Here is a 24,421-nt window from a genome sequence, read left to right as displayed (position 1 = left end):
GAGAATAATAGAGCCATGTCTGATCCAGAGATACAACTAAAAATATTCTAGTCATATTTTTCTGCATTTTTTCTATTAGTAAACACAGGTAATAAACACAGTATCTATCTACTGACCTACCTATATCCTCATATTCATCCACATATAATCAATGTATATGTATGCTTGCATGTGTGTACATATTGTGTGTTTACATAAAAAAGTGTTTAATAATGGACAAATTTATTTCCAAGTGCAAGTTTTATTATTTTACATGAAAGAGCAAATGGGAGCCTATATAGACAAATAGCAAGAACATGAAAATAAGCCCTCTAATTCCTAATTCTTTATGTTTATATAACAATAAAAAAAATAATCTTCTATCTGCCTCTTTAGTGAATGTCTTTGGCCTTGCCCAGTAAGTGAGAATCAATAGCTATTTCCAGAGACATTTACTTAAAGTTTGATTAGAAGCAATTGAAAAAGGCATAGAAGTCACCTTTTCATCCACCTTATCCACTCCTACGCACATCCCACAACAAAAATTTGCCTTCATTTTTCTTAAAAAATAACCTGCATATTAATTCTCCTGTGAATTGAAGATCTCAAATTTCCACTTAACCTCATTTCACTAAGATTTATGTAACTACTATACTTAAAACTAAATGTTTTACAGGCCTATGAACTATTGGCACACTCAATTTATGCAACAGAGGAACTTAGAATCCAGAGTTGTAATTTATTCTCAAGGTTATCTAATTTCCTTTTTGTATTTTACCTATGGTACATACATACAAGTTCTTGCCACCATGAAATATACAAAACTTACCAAAAAGTTTTTATAAAAAATCATAGAACATTTACTATGAATCTACTGGTCTAAGTGCCACTAGAAAGAATATTCTCAAGGTTTCAGCATCTCAGGTTTCAAATCAAAAAGGGACCTTCCAGGACTCTGGGAATCCTGGATCTTACGTGTGAGAATAAGAGGCTGAGAATTTCTCTTATTTTCTTATTTTAATTTCCTAATAAATTTCACCAAATGCTGTAGGACACCAACTACTATTATATAGCGAAAAAGTAACAGACCCAAGGTCACAGAAATTTATGGCCTTAATTTGTGTGTGTGTGTGTGTGTATCTAAATGCACGTAAAAAAATTAGACAGGTTTGTACCATCTTGCAATCTTTTCATATGACCTCTACTTTTCCCCTTGCAGATTCCTTCTGTGCATTTTAGAAATGTATTTATTAATTAGTTGTTACATTAGTTGAAATCAATTATGCTGAATAAAATTAGATAGTCTCGATTTCAAAGTATTTAGAATTAAAGTGTGATAAAACAGTATCACTTGAGAGTTGAATAATGGCATAAAAATAATTCAAAACAGCATTGTTAAAATGTCAATACACATTGAGTTTGTGTATTAATTGTACACAATTAATTAATGTATTAATTGTAAAGGCAATTAACATTGCAGGAATTCAGATTCAAAGCCAAAAGACAGAGTTAACATTTACTATTTCAATCTTCATGCAAATTCAACTCATTCATTCAATAAATATTTCTGCCTGGGATAATGTGGTGGCAGATGAAGAAAGATTGTGGTCTAAGCTTGGCCCTAGCAAAAGTATGAGACCCTATTGGAAAAGCAAACTAAAAGCAAAAGGACTGGGGCCATCACTCAAGTAGCAGAGTACATACTAGCAAGTGCAAGGCTCTGAGTTCAATCCTTAATACCACCAGAAATAAGTATATTTACTTATAAATAAATAAACACTATTCATGAGCACCAACTGTGTGCCAGACACATAAACTATTATGTGCTGGAGTAACTAGTAATACAAGACACTTTCTGCAAAGACTTTACAATCTGAATTTATCTCTATGATCTTACAATATAATTTAAAGTTCTCTAGTTGCATTAAATAACTAATTCAGTCATGTAGAATGATAGCAATTTTTGTGTATGAATCCAAATCAATATCCAGGTAGAGCTCTTTCCATGTAGCAAATAGTATACCTTTAGTTCAATATTCCTGTATCATAATATTTCAAAGTCTTTGTTCACACTACTTAATCATGGACTGCTTTTCCTTTTCTCTTTAACAGTCAAAGTCCTATATACCTTAAGTAAGACACTGTTAATCATCTAATAGTAATGTAAATTCTTACAATCTTTCTGGAAAGCTATTGATCAACATAATATTCAACCACCTAAAAATGTTTATATACTTTGATCCATTTTAGGACTTATAAGGAAATAAAGAACACTGTGTACAAAAATGTGCATCATATTATGACTGTGAAAAACTGAAAAATATAATATTGAAATAAATAATTTACTTCTAGTACCATTTATAAACATGTATTTTTGACTTATTGTATTCTATTTAATTCTAATCCTTCAGGGCAGAGATGAAGAAACAGAAATAATTTAAGTCATGATATTGATAGAGCCCAGTACATAGTTTTCTGGTATGATTGAATATTTGCTTCTGTTGTTCTCAAACCCATACATGGAAACTCTAACTTTAAATTTGACCATATTAAAATACTTTGGGAAGGTAATTAGGTCATGGGGATGGAGTCCTTATAATGAGATTAGTGCATTCATAAGAAGAGAAAGGAGAGTGATTGCTGGTTTCTTCCTTTCCCCACAAGCTGGTGAGAAAACCAGGAAGTAGGCCTCACCAGGAACCATATGGCTGGCACCTTGTATGTGGACTTTCAAACTCCCCAAATTGTGAGAAATATATTTCATTGATTCAGTTATTCTGTTCTACTAACCCAAACTAAGATATCTCCCTCTGTAAGTGTACTCCCCAGAGAAAATATTATTTAGGAGAGAATTTTTTCTCCTTTGGAAAACTCCCCTTGAGCTACTTGGGAAGCTCTTATTCAGTGACTGTGGCTTTATCAACAGTCTAAACTTAAGATGAAGAACTCATGGGTACTGATTCAGTAAGCAGTAACTATAATAAATTCGACATTTTAAATTATTGACTTTTAATTTAAATCCCATATATATCTACAACTCCATAATACATAGATGTGATGAAACAGTATGCAGCTATTAAAGACTCAGGTGCAACTTCAGTGATAGAGCACTTGCCTAACATGCACAAGGCCATGGGTTCAATCCTCAGGGCTGCAAACAGAACAGTATGCAGCCATTAAAATGGCACATATATATATATATATATATATATATATATATATATATATATGATATATGGAAAGAATGCATAAAATGTTTCTGCTCATATATTACTGGTAAAAATTATTTTCTATATGCAAAATTAAAGAAAAACCACACAAAAATATTTACTTGACTATATAAAATAAAAATTATTGTAAAGGGATGCAACTAATTGTGGAATAATAAATATATAAAATTAGATTTTGTTGCCCTTAAAATATCTTTGACAAATCAATAAGAAAAATCATGTAATCTGCTTTAAAAAAATTGTAAAGGATGGCAATAGTTAATTAACAAAAACCTGCCAATATATACAAATGATTCATATTTAAAATTTAATTACTCATACTAATAAGATAAAAAAAATTTTATCCATCCATTCTTTCTTCAAACAGTTATTGAACATCTAATTTTCACCAGGCTATTACAAATTTTTATAGCAATAAACAAAAGATTAATAGAATCTAGAGATTACATCCTAGTGGAAAGAGACCAGTAATAAACAAGTTACAATATATGTTATATTCAGTGGTGATAAATGCAGTGGAATAATATAAAGAAGAAAGCACAAGAGGAGGGTGGTTGTGATGCAATTTTAAAGCATTGGAAACAGCCTTACTGCTAATCAGGCATTTAAACAAGGCCCACAAAAGATTAGAGAGTAAATCATGCAGACATCTAGGAAGACCAAGCCAGGTAGACAGAGACAGCAGCTGCCCACACTATTGACACAGTGACTATTGTGTTGAGGAGTCATAAAGAACTGGTGTTTCTGGAACACAAGAGGAAAAAGAAGGAATAGGAGATAAGAACAGACATAAAAATAAGGGAGAATAGCTGGGCCTGGTGGCAGGCACCCGTCTTCCTCAGCTACACAGGAGGCTGAGATCTAGAGGATTGTGATTCCAGGCCAGTCTAATCAAAATGTTTGAATAACCCCATCTCAACAGAAAAGAAGTTGGGTGTGGTGGCATCTATCTGTCATCCCGGAAGTGGCAAAAAGCCTAAAATAGGAAAATATAGGTCCAGGTCAATCGGGAAAGAAAGTAAGACCCTATCTTCAAACCAGAGCAGAAAGGACTAGAGGTGTGGTTCAAATGCTAGAGGGCTTGCTTTACAAATAAAGTTCAAACCCCAGTACCAGGGGGCTAAAATAATGGTATGCTGAGTATAGCACTTACGAATTCTTTTTGCCCTTTACTCTGAAGGAGAGTGACAATATATTAGCAAGAGTGACATTATTCAATTAACATTTTAAAAGGAACACTGCTGTTGCTTTACTGAGAACTGATTATGCAGAACAACAGAATCAGAGATACGGTTCAGAAATGACTACAGTTATCTTAAGGATACATGATTATACTTCTAACTCAGGTGATGACAGTCATGAGATTCTGTGTACATTTTCATAGGCAGAAAAACAAGATATGGTGACAATTTTCCTGTGGAGCCTGAGAGGAAGGAGGAGGTCAATTATGATTCTGGATTTTGTTGAATTAATTGAAAAAAGTGAATCAGTGTAAGGTTTATTTTTGGAAAATTTAAATGCCACATACTAAGACTGGGAAGAGAACAGGCCTAAGAATGAGGATGAAGACCATCACAGATTTGTTGTTTACGTGGATAGTCTGACTCTGAAGTGCCAGTTGGACAGTAGAGTGAGGATGTGAGGTACACAGACATACAGTTCTGGGGTTCCAGTATGAGGTCCTAGTTGAACAAAAAAAATGAGTTGTAAAATATTCACAGTCAAGCAAGTGAGTCTGAGGATTGAATCAGGAGCATCTTGAGGTTAATAGGTCAGAAACATGGGGGTAAGAAGGTACAAGGCAGCTTTGAAGGCATGACCAGTAAGGGACCAGGTCTGGGAGAACATGGAATCATGGCGAGTAATCTATTCAGCCCAATAATGTTCTTAGGTGACAAAATGAGAACAGAAAATTGACAAGAGTTCACAGTATGGAGGTTCATAGTGGCCTTAAGAAGAGCTATCTTGATGCAACAATGAAAGGAAAAGCCATTAGATGACTCTAAGACAGAATGGGGACTTTTTTTTAATAATTGCCTCTACTCATAAAAAAGTCAAGATCATGACAGAATTGGAATTTTTGTGGGGAGAATGGTTTTCATCCCTTTTTCATCTTCCCATCACTCCACTTGGTGCTATTTCTGTCCCTGGTCTGTTGGTCTGCAGTTCTCAAGCAGGTTTGCAGCCAGCATCTGGTGGTGCGGGAGCTCTCCTGTTTTCTCAGTGTAACGTGGCGTGGAGAAGCTTCGTATAGGCTGGGGGTTCAGGGTGTCAGTTTTGACTCTTCTTGGTGTTTTTTTTCTGCCAAGTGTGGCTCCAGCATCTCAGCAAAATTTTTGATTTATGGAGCTCACACTGTTTGGTTCTGCTCTCTAGTTGCCATCTTGGATCCTCCTCCTGAGACTTGAATTAAATTAAAAGAATAAGAAGTTAATGCAAAAGATCTAGACGAGGAAAATATTTTATTCTTTTAGCTAAATTAGAGGGACAGTTTGTGAAAGTTAAATAAGTTCCTCATCAATATCACTCTTTTTATTATTGTAGTTGTATGGAAATGCATGCCAAAGTACTTATGATTAAAAAGTTTATGATTATCAGCAACCTTCTCTTAAATGATTTAGTGATGGAAGGAGGAGGGGAGATAGAGGAATCCAGGAGATAGAGGACTCAGCAGGAAGGCACATCTTTTCCCTTTCATACCTTTCCTGTTGGTTTAGTCTCCTATACATTAATCATTCTCTTAAAAATATGTCTTTCTACAGCTAAGTCACTGGGTCTTCCATTTTTTTTCCTCTCAGTTTTTCCACACTTTCTGATTTGGAAGTAACACTAAAGTTTATGTAGAAAAGAAAATCAATACCTCCTGTATTTTCTGAGCAACCCTGATGCCTAAGTGATGTTTTTTTAACTCTAGGCTTTCAAAATTAGTTTATTAATCTTTGAGTTTACAATATACTTATTGAAGTTTTTTCTTCTTCAATCTAAAAGGATTGCATATTATGAATATAATTACTTTGTAGTCATTCATTAATAAAATCCCTTCTCATTCTATTAGTAAAGCCACTTTCAGTGTTACTGAAATCTACAGCCATGGTTATAACCCATGAAATGAGCAAATCTAAAGCGAACCTGATCACATTTTGTGGAAAGTTGACTCCCAAGTCTATAGACAAGCCACTTAAATCTAAGCACTTGTAATTACAACTGTACCTCCCCATCCCTTGAAAACATAGTGTTGGTGTTACAGGAAGGGAAGGATTTGTAATAATCATTTTAAGAAAGATGAAAAGAAAGTAAGTGTTTAAAGTAAACTGAGTATATTTCTGAAAGATTAATATTAGTCTATTAACAAATCGTGATTAGTAATGACTATTTCCAAACAGGAGACTGGTGTCAAATCTGAGTCATAGGATTCAGATCTGATTACAGTATGAAGAATGAATTTGATGAGAAATTTTAGGGCAGGAACACTCTTTGAAATTTTAATGCAGAAAACCAGGTGTAGTACATATGAAAGGAAGCAGATGCTTGAGTGGTAAAAGAATGGAAAGGACAGAAGTGAATGACCTTGATCCCAGTGACTAAACAATTAATGACTGTCCTTCACAATAGAATAAAATCCAAGCTTTGTTTCATTAATTTGCTAATGTCTTTCTCTGCTGCATACATGTCTTGCTGCCATATTTATTCATGACAATGTATACACTTAGGCATGCTGATGCCCTGCCCCTTTGTCATTTAGAGGTGATATCTCATTTTGTCTCCCTGTCATTGGGAACCATCCCACAGGACTGATTCCTATAGCATGAAATCCCTCTACATTTGAGCTTTCAATCTTCCCATGCCTGTCTAAGATTTTGCTTCCCTATATATTCCTCCAGCAATCCATGTAGTCTGGAATTCAAGCTAGAAAAAACTCATTTTTCCTAGTACAGAAAGTAGAAAGAGCAGAATCAAAAGTGGGCCAAAATCTCACAGAGCAACACCGCTTACTCAGTGAGGTTAGGGTACCTCTGTTAATTTTCATCTTGTTTTTGTTAAAATGGTGTGGGTAATGGATAGCTGAGAGGCTTTTGAGAATATTAAATGAGACAATTTGTAAAATGCTTAAAATCATAATTAGCATATAAAACCACTCAATAAGTATAATAATAGTAAGAGTAGTAATCAAATTTATATTAACACTATTAATGCATTTTAAGATGAATAATTAGCATATGTGTTTATAAAATGAATTTTTACCACTATAAGTGAGATTTCATCCTAAGGTAATAAAAATTTGCTAAAATAAAAATGGTAAAGTAATTTTTTAGAGACTAGGTCTCTTTTTTAGTGAGTGTATGATGCTTTAACCTATTACCAAAAGAGCATTGGGGGAAAGACTTTTCTTCTACCTACTGGCTGAGCCTGATAATTAAACTGACAAAAGACAGATTAGCAACAGAAAAGCATACAAATGTTATTTAATGTTAATATGTTTATAAGTACATGGAGGCTTTAATGTATAAGAAATGAAAAACCAAGTATAGCAAATAGTCCTGAGAACTTATATACATACTATTTTAACAGAGAATAATAAATTGTGGAGACATGACAAGAAGAAGGAAGAAAAAAGTTTGAGCTAGGACAGTGAATTATGGGAAAGTGACTAGGAAAATATGAGGAAACTAATGGAACATAAGAGTTATAACAGTGGGTGTCACTATACAGACTCATCTCAGTGTCAACTCCATGTGCTCAGTGGTAACAATGTTCTCATTATGCTACCAAAAGGGCATCTTACTCATGGGTAATTTTATTCCCTTCTTGTTGAATAAAAAGGGAAAAATCAGAGAGCTCTTACTCTATCCACTTTTTTTCAATTGTCCTTGGTTCAAAATAATATACCAAAGTAACATATTTTGGTATAGAATGTTCTTATCCCTTTCATCCTCAACTGAATGAAATCAGAAGATATTTTTTTTAGAAAATGTAAGGTGCTTAAAATGTATTATAGATTGTAGGATTTTTACTGTTAGCTACTATAGTTAACCATATACTGATGTCAGTCCCACTTTGTACTTGTGGATTCTAGAGTCATACACTAACCTAGTAGAACAGACTTACTGACTGGCAATGCCTCAGGCCAACTCTGTTTTAGGTTGCAGCTTTCACAAAAATGGTTTAAGGTCCTGAAATACAACAGACACCCAAAATCCCTTTCCACTAGTTCTATTCCCTTCCACTATAATAGTAACCTTCAACGACACTTATCTGATATGTGTGAACCCTGCACTTAACTCAATTTTGAGATCTTCAACATGGATGAACATATGTTTTGACATCTTGGCACAACATTCCAAATCTTAAGTACCCTAAATTTATATTTATTTCTTTTACAATTCAAGTTACAAGCCAGACACCACTGGTTCCTGCCTGTAATCCTAGCTACTAGGAAGGTTAAGATCAGGAGAATTGCAGTTCGAGCCCAGCCAGGGTAATTAGTTTATAAAAACTCACCTCAACAAACTGAATACAGTGGCCTAATATCCCAAACTATATGGGAAACTGAGATTGGGAGGAATGCAGTTTCAGGCCAGCCTGGAGAAGAGGGAAAAAAAAAAAAAAAAAACAGTTACACAACCCTATCTCAATGGAAAAAAGCACAGTGTGGTAGTGTACACATGTCATCCCAGTGACTGCAGAAAATGTAAAATATGAGGATTGAGGACAAGGTCAGCCTGGGCAAAAGTCAAGACATTATGTCCAAAATAGCCAGAGAAAAAAGGAAAAAGAGTTGGAGGTATAGAGGTATGGATCAGGCAATAGAGCACTAGCCAACCAGAAGCCCTGAGTTCAAACCCCAGTACTGCAAAAAAAAAAAAAAAAAAGTTATCTTTTATGTTTGTTTACAAAGGTATCCAGGGACGATTCTTTCTTCTTCTTCTTCTTCTTCTTCTTCTTCTTCTTCTTCTTCTTCTTCTTCTTCTTCTTCTTCTTCTTCTTCTTCTTCTTCCTTCTTCTTCTTCTTCTTCTTCTTCTTCTTTTTCTTCTTCTTCTTCTTCTTCTTCTTCTTCTTCTTCTTCTTCTTCCTTCTTCTTTTCTTTCCTTCTTCTTCTTCTTCTTCTTCTTCTTCTTCTTCTTCTTCTTCTTCTTCTTCTTCTTCTTCTTCTTCTTCTTCTTCTTCTTCTCCTCCTGCTCCTCCTCCTTCTTCTTTCTTCTTCTTTTTCTTTTCTTCTTCATCTTCTTTTCCTTCTCTCTCTCTCTCCCTCCCCCCTCCTCCTTCCATTGTCTGTGTATGTGTATGTGTTTTCAGTTGGCATTTTAAGTCAACAAACTACAAAGAAAAGGTGCAAAGTAAATATAATTGGACAGCCTTTTGAAGACATTTTGCTATAAAACGCTTCTTTCAAAGAATGAGGGAGTAAATATCATTTGAAAATACTCTGTCCCTCTCTGAGATCACTGCTATTTTATTTTAATTTTAGAACTTTTTATAATTATTAAGTTTTTAAGTCAACAAACAGGAAGAGACATGTCCACAAAAATCATTGAAAAAAAAATGTTATCCCTGAAAAGTCCTTAGGTGTTCTAGAGATTTGACATTGACCCTAATCTTAACAAGGCTAGATCAAGGCATAAAATGTGCTAACACTTCTGGCAGCATCGTCCAGTAAAAGGTTAAATGTAGAAACAAATAGAGACTCACTAGTCTAGGAGGTTGTTATGGATTTTTGAAATCTCCCCCACAGACTCATATGTTGAAGGCTTGTACCCTACCTAACTGGTAGCACTATTTTGAAAGGTCTAGAAACTTTAGGAGGTAGAACTTAGCTGGAGGAAGTTACTGAGGCATTTGTCTTTGGGTGTATATTGTTCCTGGCCCCTTCGTGTTGATCTCTGGTTTCTGTCCACCATGAGGTGAATAGCTCTACTCTACCACACATTCCTACTACCATGATATTCTGTCTAAACACATGGGACCATGTGACATTAGACTGAAATCTCTGAAACCCTAAACCCAAATAAATTTGCCCTCTTAAGTTATTTCTCTCAGATAAACAGCAATGTAAAAGTCAAGAATGTAGAAGAGATAGGCTTTGAGGAAAGATTGAGATTATTCCTTGAAAGCTGATGTTTTCTTTCTTGAAAAAAGTTTGTGCCAGGTATCTAGATCATGAACAAATCATGAAAGATAAGAATCAAGACTACAGCACCCCTAAATGTAGTTACTTTACTGATGATATCATTGTAGAAGAATATCTGTGATATGATAGATGGTAGTTTTTAATCTTAAGGAGAAAGAATGGATGGCGTGTACATATACATATTCTTCTGGAGGAAAATGGTAGGATTCTAGAACTTTAAAAAAAATCAGACTGAACACATTTTAAAAAATCAATATGTAAAATATTGAAGATCAAAAGTAATAGCAGATTACTATAAAAAGGAACATCCAGAGAACCCAGAAAGAGATTCTAGGATTTAAATGTAAGAAAACAGCATCACAAAGCCCAAGGATAGAAAATAAGGATGAAGAGAAGCTGACAAGAAGATTTTCAAAAGTAAAAGGGTGAGGAATAGAGGTATGGCTCCAGCACTAGAGTATCTGTCTCACAAGCAGGATGCCATGAATTCAAACCCCAATACTACCAAAAAAGTTAACATAAAAGAAATACAGAAGGACGAAAAAGGTAAGAAAACTTTAAATATTCATTGACTAAGTTGTAACATCGAATAAGAGTCAGAGAGAGAATAAAGCAGATAACAGAAAGTCATCAAAGAAAGAAATCACATTTCACAGAAATCCCACAGGCGTTTTGATTGAAAACACACTAAAATCATACATAATGAACAAAAATATTAGAAATATTATTTAAAAACATCATAACTAGTCTAGTGATAGACATCTTTACATAAAACAGAATTTATGTAAAAATTTAAGTCTGAACAAAGTTAACTTAACAATAGTAGTAATGCTGAGTGTTAGAAAACATTGCTGTTTCTTCAAAATTTTGAGTGAAAGATGATTTTCAATTTAAAGTTCTAATCTCAAGCAAGTCAGTAATTGTGAGTATGAAATATTTTCTAACCTGTAAGATTAAACACAAGAACACAAATAAAAGTGCCCGCATATTGTTTTTTCTCAAGAAGTTACTAGAAGATTTTGCAGGGCATAAAACAAAAAGGGAGACTTCCGATTCAGAAAATGAGATAAAGACATCCACTAAGAGTCAAGCCAAGAGAAAGCAGTTGGAGGGACCCAACAGATGTTTCTTCTTTTTATTTTTAAAAAGAAGAAATTAATAAAATACCTAATGTATGTGACTGTTTTCTGAGAATATTTAAACTCATGGACATGTTCAGGGCTAAATTTGTGATCACTGTATTAAAAACTAAGAAAGCAAAAATAAGAGAAATGCTTAAAGTAACAAAATGTGTTCTAGGACTCAATTGTGAAAAGCATTTTATAATCAATATTATATAGATACTAATACTTGTCTACCCTCAAATTACCATACAAGTATAATATGTAGAGGTAGAAGCAAAGAGTTGGGGTGGAGTGAAAAATAAAAACTATTTCCTGACAAGTAGGTGGATGTATTAGTTTTCTTTTGCTGTTAGCTGAAAGGCAGGATCCTAGAGCTTTCCTCACTGTGTTGGTCAGGTGCCTAATCTGACCAGTTACTTATCTCGATCCTGGTCACGAATGGTGGGGAAAGTCACGAGACAGGGATGCCTGCTCTTGTTGGGTAATTCCCAGTCAGGATGCTGACAAAAAGGGAACTGACCCAATTGCTGTTGTTATTGTTTTTCTAGATGGGACCTGCCCCTTCCAGTCTTCTGGCCTGAATACCCAAGTGGTCCCCGCTGGCCTGTCTACTGAAACATTGGAAGGACCTTGACCCTAACCTCAAAAAAAAAACCCTCATCTTTCCTTGTACTGAGTCTTGGCTTCAGTATCCCTTAGATGACCAAGAGAAGTGGCTTTCACAGGGTTCCTTAAATTACAATACCATATGCCAATTAGACCTTTTCTGTAGAAGGCAAGAAAAGTGGTTAAGGTGCAACTTTTCCTTCGTCTCTGAGACCACCCAAAATGGCTCCATAATTGCTATTTAGATATTCAAACACTGGCCATTCTTTGTAAGCCACAGGATAAACATGGGAAAGAGGACCAGAAAAGCCCCTTATCAATGACAAGGCCCACTCCTACTGCTCCACCCTCTGCCCTACCTTCTAAGCCACCCCAATATTCAGAATCTCCTAATGGATGCTTCCCCCTTAAACAGGCAATAGTAGGAAGAGTGTGAGTCTATGTCCCCTTCCAGTTATCAGATCTAAGGGAGATTAAAAAAGATCTGGGTAGCTCTACTGATGCCCCAGACCACTACATCCAAGCCTTTATCTCTGTGATCCAAATCTTTGAATTGGCATGGAAGGATATTGTGCTTCTACTAGACCAAACTCTTTCCTCATTAGAAAAGCAATAATAAAATAGGTCTTGGTCCAGGCCACTCAGGTTGGAAATTCACAACAAGCCCCAATACCCATGACACCTGAAAATGAGGGAATAAATGTGCCTATATCCACAGGGGCACAGGCAGTCCCCTTGGCAGATCCACATTGGAATCAAAATGGTGAGGAAGATGAATGGCATTGATGCCACTTCATCCATCTTATAATGGAAAGGCTAAAAAGGGCCAAAGTCAAACCTCTAAACTATTCCCAGGTGACTGTAGTATAGCAAGGCCCTGAAGAAAATCCCCTTATCTTTCTGCAGCATCTTAAGGATGCTATCAGAAAGCATACCACAGTGGAGCCAGAGTCTCAGGTGGGAGAGGTTTTCCTTAAAGATAAATTTCTAACACAGTCAGTCCCAGATATTCATAGAAAACTCCAAAAGTTGGTGGCTGATGGGGAAAAATCATTGGCGCAATTAATGCAGGTAACCATGTCTGTATACTATAACTGGGATATTACTAAAAGGAGAGAAAAAGACAAGAGACACTATGACCTGCTTGCAGTTTTCAGGGAGGGCCTTACCCAACTGAGCCCTACATCCTGAACTTGCTACCATTGTGGACAGGAGGGGCACTTCCACAGAGAATGCCCAAAAGGGGGACAGCCCAGGAGACAGTCCACCCCCCTTCCATTGACTTTGCACTCTCTGCAAAGGTAACCACTGGAGGTCTAAGTACCCCATCTCCAGATGGAAGGTGGGGTGCCACCTCCTATGGATTGATGGGTCCCAGGGCCTCCAGGCTCCACTTCTTAACATCAATGTTGATGAGTTTCAGGGTAGCCATGATGGTAGAGAAGCAAAAGGTCATTTTCCTGCTAGACAGTGGAGCCTGTCTCTCTGTCTTACAATTCTGTACTGGTCCCCAGTCTAATGACAAGGTGATCATTCAGGGCATATCTGGCAAGCATCTAGAGCTCTATTTTACCCAGCCTCTGTACTGCTCTTGGAGATACCTCCACTTCTGTCGCTCTTTCCTCATAGTCTCTCGTTCCCCTGCTGGGATAGGATTTACTATGTCAACTAAAATCTCAAATTCTCCTCCTCCTAGGCAACTATCTCTGTTGGCCCCTCCTTCTGCAACAAATAGATCCCACAGTGTGGACTGATGGGATGACTGTAGGGTGAGCCAAAATGGCCCTCCCTATTCAGAGTTTCCACACCAAAAACAATATCCCCTCAAGCCTGAGGGAAGACGAGGCCTCTTACTTATCATAAATTCCTTAAAAAAACAAGGGCTGATAATTAGTTGCTCCAGCCCTGTAATACTCCTATTCTTGCTATCTGCAAGGGGCCAAACAAATGGAATTTGGTTCAAGACCTCCATCTCATTAATGAAGCAATCATTCCCCTCCACCTAATTGTTTCCAATCCTTATAATCTATTGGCTCAAATACCCTCAAAAGCCCAATATTACTCTGTACTAGATTTAAAGGATGCTTTCTATTGCACTCCTCTGCATCCTGACAGTCAGCCTCTGTTTGCCTTTGAAGATCCCACTAACCCTTCAGAGCAACTGACTTTGACAGTTTTATCACAAGGGTTTAGAGACAGCTCTCATCTTTTTGGACAGGCCCTAACCAGAGACTTATTAGGATGGCACTACCCAGATGCCACCCTTCTTCAATATGTTGATGATTTAATTCTGTTTGGAGTCACAGAGCCCCTCATCTGCAGGGCAACTGAGTCCCTTTTAAACTTTCTGGCCTCCCCGGGATACAAAGTCTCTAAGGAAAAGGCTCAATTACACTTCCCACAGGTCACCTATCTAGACGTGGTCTTACAAGGACAGACTCACTCCCTGAGCCATGAGCGAATTGACCCAATCCTCTGTTTTCAACTCCCCCAGAACATAAAGCAGCTTAGAGCTTTCTTGGGAGTTACAGGATTTTGCAGGATCTGGATCCCTAGATGTCCAGCCCTTGCCAGGCCCCTACATCAACTCCTAAAAGATGCTCAGCAAGGCTCTCAATCCCTTTTAGAATAGGACCCTGAAAACACAAAAACTTTTCAAACTGTCACTCGAAACTGCACCGGCATTGAGCTTGCCTACCCAAGACCATTTCCAACTATATATCTATGAAAGGGGGAGAGGCAGCCCTAGGAGTACTGATGCAGCTCTGAGGGCCAACTCCACAACCCGTAGGATATCTAAGCAAAGAACTAGACAATGTGTCTAAAGGGTGCCTGGGTCCCTAAGGGCCCTGGCAGCAACCTGCCTCTTGTTCCTGGAGGCCTAAAAATTAATTCTTGGATGGCCCTTAACCATATATACTCCACATGATCTAGGGGGGCTTCTAACAGCTAAATGAGGACTATGGTTATCGGACAACAGACTACTTAAATATCAGGCCCAATTATTAGAATGCAGATGTGAGCCTTCAGGTGTGCTCTGCCCTAAATCCAGCATCCCTCCTCCCCACTGAGGGGGAGCCACTCATGCATTTCTGTGAGGAAGTGCTAGTTGAATGTTATTTGGCTAGGCCTGACCTCCTTGATCAGTCACTCCCAGACCCAGACCTCACTCTCTTCACGAACTGAAGTTTATTCGTCTGGGAGGGAATTAGATGAGCAGGGGAGGCTGTGGTTTCTCTCACTAAGACTTTATGGGCTGAACCTCTGCCTCCCTCCACTAGTGCCCTGTTGGCTGAGCTGATCTCTCACCAAGGCATTACAACTATCTGAGGGAAAAACTGCCAACATCTATACAGACTCCAAGTATGCTTTCCTGGTCCTCCTTCCCTAGACACCACTTTGGAAAGAGTGAGGATTGTTAACTACTGAGGGCTCTCCTATTGAACATTCCAGGGAAATCTTAAACCTTTTAAAAGCAGCTTTACTTCCAAAGCAAATAGCAGTAATTCACTCCTCCGGGCATCAAAGGTCAGAGGATGAGGTTGCTAAGGGAAACCAGAGAGGTGACATGGCAATGAAGAAGGCCTCTAGGATTCCTTATGTTCAGGCCCCTGTCTTGTAGGAACAATCCCTCCTTCCTTCTTAACACCCCCTATACTCACCTACCAAACATTTACAGCCTTCAGAGAAAGGTTATTGCTTACATCACAGAGGATGGTGAATAACTCCTGAGGGCAAATTATTTCTTCCACAGAGTAGCCAATAGAAGGTACTAAAAACTCTACATCAGACCTATCACTTGGAGGCCCATAAGACACTATTCTTGGTAGGGCAACTATTTGAGGGGATAAAACTTGGAGATACTCTCCAGGATATTATTAGAGGATGTGAAATCTGTCAGCATAACAGATTGGCTTGGGCGATGTGAATCCCTGAAATACTGCCTATCCCTGGAACTCAGAGCCGGAGGACATATCCAGGGGAGGACTGGCAGCTTGACTTTTCCCACCTGCCAGGTGACCCAGCCTCTAGATTGCTCCTGGTTCTGGTGGATACCTTTATTGGATGGGTTGAAGCATTCCTCTGCTCCTCTGAAAAGGCCCGGGAAGTAATTAAGGTGCTAACTAGAGAGATTATCCCTACATTCAGACTCCCTCAGACTCTCCAAAATGACAATGGGCCAGCCTTCTGAGCTGAAGTCACTCAGGGAGTCTCTAAGGCTTTGGGATTCAAATATTATCTCCACTGTGCCTGGAGACCCCAATCCTCATGCAATTCTGAGCAAGCCAATGGATAACTCAAGAGACACCTGTCTTAAATTGGCTCAGGAAACTCACCTCCCCTGGCAAAAATTACTACCTCAGCCTTAATCTGACTCAGAAACACCCCAAATAAAATAGGCCTTATTCCCTTTGAAGCTTTATATGGGCAACCCTTTCTCCAAAAAGATTTAACTTTAGACCCCAGTGTAGTTTCTCATATCACTCAACTAGCCAAGTTTCAGCAGGTCCTCTCTGAAGTAGGGAGGGAGGAGCCTCAAGGTCTCTCCCCGGCTACCTGATTTAGTCCTTATCAAACTCCCCCATAACTCCTGGGGTCTCTCTGAACCCCCTTGGGAAGGGCCACACCTGGTCTTGTTATCTACCCCCACAGGAATTAAGTTCAGTTCGCTGGGCTAGACTCCTGGATTCACATCTCCCAAGCCAAATGTTGGACACCTGAGCCTGACACACCCACCCTGGAGCCACACCCTGCTCCACCAGCTTACTCCTGTGAGCCAGTGGAAGACCTCAAATATCTTTTCAAAAAGAACACCCCAAACATGTAACCTATGCTTTCACTTCCTCCCTTTTTGTGGGCTGTTTTTATTCTGGTCTCCTTTCTTCTGAGTGTTGGTTTGTGGGCAACTTCTCCCCCTGAGTGGACATGGCCCCAACAAGTAGCTTTGAGTGGTGGATATCTCATCCTGTGCACCCTGCTCTTTGTGGTCTCCTCCCTCTTATAGTCTGCACCTTGGCTGCGGTTCTTCCACCCTGCCCTCATGATTGCAGTTACTACAATGCTGCACCTGGTTGTTCCTACAGCAATCTTCACTGTTTAAAAAATGAACAACTATATGGCAAGACCTTAGGCACAGGATTTGTCAGTGTGTATGGTCCCACCCAATGTTTTGGAAGAGCAGGCCAATGGATCTGTTGGCCACAGGAGAGGACAAAGGGAGAAAATTTTAAAAAAAGAGACACTATAAGAGCAAAAGTTGAAATACTTGCTAGCATGTAAACTATGTATGGTAGAGACTCCCACTTTCCACTCCCCCTACCAAGAAAAAATTACAATCTCCACAGACTCAGCCACCCATGGATCTCATTCCCTAGCTGTACTGGTTAATAAACTCTGCCCATCATCTTTTAAATTCTACAAACCCCCCTTTGGCTGAGGATTGCTGGCTTTGTCTCTCTCCAAGCCTTCCACAAGTATTGGCAATGTTCATGGACGCACTTGAGGTCTCACCAGGTAACAAATTAAACTCTCCTGTAACAAAACCTAATATTACCAACATAGAACTAATCCATCCTGCTCCCCAGTGCCTCAAAAATTTACAGGGGTCAATTTCACTGGAGGAAATCTCCAAAAACCTTTGCATCATATCACACAGTCAACAAATGACACTCAGGGTTTGTTTTCTCCTGGAACTTATTTTGTTTGTGAAAGTGCCACCTACACTTGCCTGCCTCCTTGCTGGAAGGGAACCTATACTAAGGCTCTCCTAACCCCACAAATTGATGTTGTCCCTGGTAACCAATCCCTTCCTATTCCTCTAGAGGCCTATACTCAATCGAAGAGAGCCATTGAAATCATTCCCCTACTGATAGCTATGGAGATCAAGGCTGGAACAGGTACTGGCATTGGGGGCAGTTTATACCTACCAAAAGCTGTCAACAGAATTTAATAATGACATAGAACAGGTCATTCAGTCCATAGAGACTTTACAGGACCAGGTAGATTCACTCACATCAGTAGTGCTCCAAAATAGGCATGCACTTGACACTTGACCTATTAACTGCTGAAAAGAGTGGAATGTACCTTTTCCTAAATGAGGAATGTTGCTTTTATACTAACAAATCTGGAGTGGTCAGAGACATGGCCTGACAGTTAATATAACGTGTTACAAAAAGGAGACAAGAGCTAGCCAATTGGTGGTCCTTCTGGGATAACATATGGAGCTGGGCTCCTTGGGCACTACCTCTGGCTGGCCTACTTTTTATGCTTCTTCTATACTCTTATTTGGGCCTTGTATAATAAATGTTCTCTCTAGATTCATATCTCAACAGGTCCAGTGGATCAAACTCCAGTTCTTAGTCAAGGAATACTCACCTCTGCCTATGCACAAGCCCTCCATCCCATTCTATCGGGGGCCCCTGGAGACTACACAGGTCAACCCCTGAGACAAATATCACCTCCCCTACCTCCCATAAGCATGAATCAGCTAAATGAGTCATCACCCCTCTCCCCAACAGCAGTTAGGTACTTGTCTCAGAGGGGAGACTTGTTGAGTCTGGAGACCTAAGGCAGATGAATGAGTATCCCACAACCCCTCGAGAGAAATACCATCCCTGCATCCTGAGAGAAAGTTGTAAATCCACATTTCTGCATCCTAAAGAGGATACAGGCCCTGATAGACCTGCCACAGGGCTGATGAGCAAAATGCTCTCAGGATTGTTCCTTTCCCCAATATAGATGCAAACCAAACCAGTTCACCTGAGAAAGCCTGCAAAATCCACAGCCTATGACAAACTGACCCCTCAATCCAGAGTTAAAACATCCATAAAAACCCCAGCTTTTACCTGAGCAGGGAGTTACCAGTTTCCAGGCTCTGCTGCACTTCTCTAGCTGTAGCCTTTCCTCTCTACTAATAAATCCTACTTTATAGAGTGGCTTTCGCTCATCATTCAGTGGCCTCATGAGGCAGTTTCCTGGCCTATGAAGGCAAGGACCCTTGATACTGGCACATAGCAAGAATATTGTTCTATTGGTTAGAAGAAAGTTGCACATCCTTCCCAAACTCAGGAGGGTATGAGTCACACAAAAATGTAAACAGTACCACACAGGAATCATGAATATCATATTACAGTTCTACCCACCACAGAAGATAATGCATGACACTAAGAATCAAGAAATAGCAGTACAAGCATATTTGTTTTTTAATACAGAGACAATATCTGAAGAATTAGTTAACTTATATGGAAGTTGTTGTCACTATGGAACTATACATAGGGCAAGGATAATTAACTTTGTATTTACTTGACTTATTAAACTTGTGCATATATATTGTTTAATTGGACTTTAATTTTATTAAATAATTGTAATATTGTGCTTGTAGAAAAGGTGGTTAAGTTTTTATTAAGTAATATAAAATGAAGAGATGAAGAAATTTTGGTCTGGAAAGTAATTCCTGAGGAAAGATCTGGGAGTTTCCGTTGCCTGTAAACTCTAAATTAGCCAATAATAAAATATTGTTGCTATAAAAAAAATCAGATGCAGTCTCAGGCTTCCATTCATAGAAATAATGAAAACAGGAAGATGAATTGTTTAACATATTCCTTCATTGGAAATTCCATATTTGAAGCTGTGTTCATTTCTAAGTGCTTTATTTAATCACATTTTTCTATTATTATAACATTAATGGTTTGTTTTTATTATGGGATCAGCTAATGGTCTTTATAGAAAACTTTAAAGAATAGAATAAAGGAAAAATCTATAGTCTCAATACTTGAACACAAGTACCATAAATATTTTTTGTTGATCTTTTTAGCTTTTTTCTTTACATGTATACCTATGTATACTGCGTACATTACATATTTATATGTACTTTCTATGCTGCTTTTTAACTTAGTGGTATAACGTAGAATATTTCTGTTTCTAGCCAAGATGAAGGGACAAGGACCAAATAAAACTTCATGTTTAAAAAACCAATTAAAAACCAGATGAAACACATGGAACAATAGTTCTCATGATAATGACATCAGACAAGAAGGAATAATTCCTGAGAAACAGGAAACAGATGAAGCAACCCCATGACTGACTACCTTATTAGGTGAACGAAATGTTCAAAATCACAGCTTAGGGAAGAAAAAAATCCAGGCAGAACTAGGCAACTTCCTGAGCTGGAGTGATGATTTTAGTGAGCTAGAATTTGCAAGACAGCCCTTTCAGGAAGAGTTCTGGAGAAAATATGGTTGCATATAAAAAGAATTGGTGATCTTCAGAGGGGGTTTCCCTAGAATATATAGCTAAGTACTGAATAGTAGATGTCTGTTAGAAAACTATACGAGGCCAGGAAAGAATAACTATACCAATAAATTCTACAACTTACATGAAATCAACAAATTCCTTAGAAGACACCAACTATCAAAGCTCATGATATAAAAACAGATGAGCTGAGATTTTTGTTAAAGTTTTCAGTTAAAAAGAAAGTTCTAGGATTTGATGACTTTGTTCAGAATTCTGTAAAATATTAAGGAAGAAATAATAATATAAATTCAACAAAAATTCTTATAGTATATAAAAAATAGGGAAACAATTAACAGAGACCCAATCACTTTATGAGTCAACATTACCCTAAAAAGGACACAAAACTACAGACAAATATCTCCCATACAGACACAAAACAAACAAAAAATTGGAAACCAGAAACCAGGCAAATCGTGTCCAGAAAATATTTTAAAAGATAAAACATCTCAACTAAGGGAATTAACTTAAGAATACAAATGGAGTTAGTGTTCAAAAATAAATCAATGTAATTTACTCTATCACATTATAAGAACTTAATTATAATTTCAATGATAGATTTAGAAAATGTATTCTTTGGGGATCCAAGTTCTTATAAAGAAAATTGTAAGAAAAAAAAAAAAGAAAAGCCATATAATAGGGGGAAAAAATACTAATTCATTCACCATTCGGTGATGATAAAAGCTCTTTGAAGACTAAGACTTGAAGATCCTTCTTTTTTGACCTAATAAACTGCATCTATGTAAATGCTACAACTAGGATCATAACTAATGGTAGAAAATTAAATCTTCCTTGATAATCAGGTTTATTTAGTTATAAACCTAGAATAAATCTTAAAGTTTATAACTTTCAAGCTAAAGTCAGGATTAGGTGAGGCCAGCAAGGGATCTATAGCATAAAATTGAAAGAAGCATTCACTTACAACTGTACAGAATTTACAGTGTGTACCCTCTTGAGTTTTGTAGCCTAGGTACCCATTTATCTCACCCTAATCCTGGTCTGATCAAGACATCATGGTATCAACATCAAGATCAACAAATAGTTAAAATCAGAATACTTATTTTGCTGAAAAATACAAACAGATTAATGGAACATGAGAGTTCCATAATAATCCCTCATATATGTGGGATTGTTGACAGAGCTAAAAAGAATATAATACACAATAGGCCTTTCTTGAAAAAAATATACATACACACACATTTTTGTATGCATATTTGTACATACATTCAGAGGCAAATGTTGGTGACGCTGTAGAGAGATTTCCCTTTTAATACAGAGCTCATAGGAATTGCATTCCTATGGTGCATCCAGTATGGAAAACAGTTGGGTAGTTCTTCAATAAACTAATTATTGAAATGTTCAGTATAGACAAATCTATAGAGACAGAAATCAGGAAGTGTTGCTTGAACCTCTGGGTAAGAGGATTTTGAAGAAAATCTGGAATAACTGCTAATTTGTATATGATTTTCAGAATAGGAAATAAAAATGTACAAAATTAATTGTGGATTTGTTGGTTTGTTGGGTCTGCCATAACAAAGCACCACATACTGGATAGCTTAAACAATATAAATTTAATTTCCTAGTTCTGGAGGCTGGAACACTGAGATCAAGGTATTAGTAGAGTTGTTTCCTGATGAGAGCTGTGCGATAGGTTCTGGTCCAAGCCTTTGTCCATGGCTCTTAAAAAACCCTCTCCTCCTTTGCTTCCTTTCGTCATCTTCCCTTCATGTAAATCTAAATTACCAGGAGCACCAATCACAATGAATTAGAGAACTTCACTTCCTATGTTCTAGAAACATAAGCAATGTCCGGTCTTTGAGAAGGAATTATCAGAAGAAAATGTTTGATCTCAAACTCTATTGATCAATGATAGGTTAAGAAAATATGTTCTTTGGGGATCCAGTTCCATAATGTTCATTCTGGGGAACCAGAACTCACTGAGATTAACTGAGAGACACATTAAAACTCAGCCTATGATAACTTCTTTACAATTAAGATATTGCTGAAATGGTAAGGAAGAGCAGCATACCCCTTCACTGAATAAGTTGAAAAATAAGCTTTCATATAACCTCCTTTTTCTTTTATCTCATTTAGTACCATTCAAATGCCTTCCTTTTTACAACTTTTCTCCTTAGAGAAACAAGGCTCTTTAAAGCCTTGTCCTCCCAGGACACAGCAGACCTGAGTCATCCTCACCACAAATGTCATCCACAGACATGGTTTTTTATTAACAAGTGAAAATAGAAAAAGTCCCCTTTAGACCTTATCTTACAAAAGGAAAGTACTGTTGATTGAATCTATTGTATATTTAGCCCCTAATATATCACATTCCGAGTCTTAATATTGTTATAATATAAACCTAAGTCATAGTGACATTTTAATGAATTTATTTGAGCATTTGTATTTCATCAACTGTGTAACACCACTCTGCAAGTTTTACACCACTCCACTGAGGGAGCAAGGAGGAGAAATATTCATGAGGTTATTGAAGAAGGAAGGCAGTAAAAACACTAAGGTTAGTTTTAAGTTAGTTGTCAGTTTGCTTGCTTAAGCTAAAGCTTCATTTTATTATGTACATTGAGTTGAGCTTCAGTCTGCTTAAATAGAACCCAAGGTTGCAGAGTCAACTTAGCCTAATGCCTGCCAATTAATTGTTTAATAATACAGAATCCTGAACACAAACCCAATGTGAAATACCAGTTACACTATGCAAACCCTGAAAAATATTCAAGATCGGCGATATCTGTGATCATAAGCACTTGGAATCCAGTGACTCACAACCTGCTACTTTACTTCTCATTGGGTTGACTTTCTACACATTCAATATTGAAATCAATGAAAACCAGTCAAAAACCTTGGCCTTTTTCCCTTCTTTCTTTTCTACTCACTTTTCTTACAGCTTCCAAGCTTCATCCTTCTTCAGCTTCAAATTTTCATTCCACAGAATCTCTTAAACCTCTGTGCTTGAGTCCTACAACACTGATTTTCACCCTGTTCTAGGAGGACATCATTCTTCAGTGTGCAATGCATATGAATTAAATTAAAATCTCTCTCTCTCTTTCTCTCACTTTCTCTCTCTTTCTCTCTCTGTCTCTGTCTCCCCAGCACTAGGTATCAACCCAAGGCTTCAAACCTACAAAGAATGCATGTATTCTGCTAGTGACCTATATTCCAAGCCTAGAGCTCCATGTTTTTCTAAAACTGATAGCCCTTCATAACAAAACCTGTTGTGTTATGCACAAAGATCTTTCAACTGTGATGGGGTGAGCAAAGATAAAGACTACCTCTTCCTGCCACAGGAACTTGCTACTCTGAATTCTTTCACACAAAGTGCTTGCCTCACAATGACAAATGGATATTTTAAGAGGACATTTGCACCTACATATCTAGGTAGAACTCACCTTAATATATTATGTCTTCTAAGTCTTTAAACACAATGAAAAAAATACTCACACCATTCTCACTTATAAATTCATGATCATTACCCCATATAAGCATAAAATGAGAAGAAATGTAGTCCATAGCAATGGTGTTTCTTGATTTCTTTATATAATGCAATAATAATTGGGACTTCTAGTGATTAGCCCTTTACAGATTTCTTTAATTAACAAATTAACAAATAGTGTATTAACAAATAGTGCATTAACAAATAGCACTGCTAATCTGTATCAAATTAAAATTCAAAAAGCACTTATATCCTCTCATTTATCATTTACCCTCCATTAACACCTTCCCCCAAAATTACTGGTTTAATTTATAGTTAGTGACTGTGATTTTTTTTTTGTATGAAAAGACTTCCTTTACCAATCAAGAAAAATTCAAAAACTAAATATTTTGTACATAGAAATAGCTTGAGAGTTTTACCACATTACTGACAACTCTCTCTGCTCAGATCATTACTTCAATTTTACAAACTACCAGTAATATTTCTCTTTGAATTCCCAGCATTACATGCTTCTTCTTTAGGAATACTTACTAATTTATACAAAGGTTATAATTCATTAAGAAATAAAAATAAGAAAAACTGAATGTTAAAAACTGGTCAAGAAGTTGGATAGCCTCTTAA

At 37.3% G+C, this 24,421-nt stretch overlaps 1 long non-coding RNA gene across 1 annotated transcript; it reads right to left on the bottom strand.

Moving 5' to 3' along the window:
• Window positions 1-3,605: 3,605 nt before the first annotated feature.
• LOC141423057 (uncharacterized) lies at window positions 3,606-23,597 on the bottom strand. The gene is made up of 3 exons (XR_012447715.1): window positions 23,244-23,597; window positions 8,709-8,789; window positions 3,606-5,612 (listed from the first exon to the last, which is right to left on the bottom strand). It is a non-coding gene; the product is annotated as an uncharacterized lncRNA (long non-coding RNA).
• Between the last annotated feature and the right edge of the window lie 824 nt (window positions 23,598-24,421).

This window comes from Castor canadensis, chromosome 5 (assembly GCF_047511655.1).
Source record: "Castor canadensis chromosome 5, mCasCan1.hap1v2, whole genome shotgun sequence".
Lineage (NCBI taxonomy): Eukaryota > Metazoa > Chordata > Mammalia > Rodentia > Castoridae > Castor > Castor canadensis.
The sequence above is the reverse complement of the archived record's forward strand: the minus strand, read 5'-3'. Positions and strand labels throughout refer to the sequence as shown.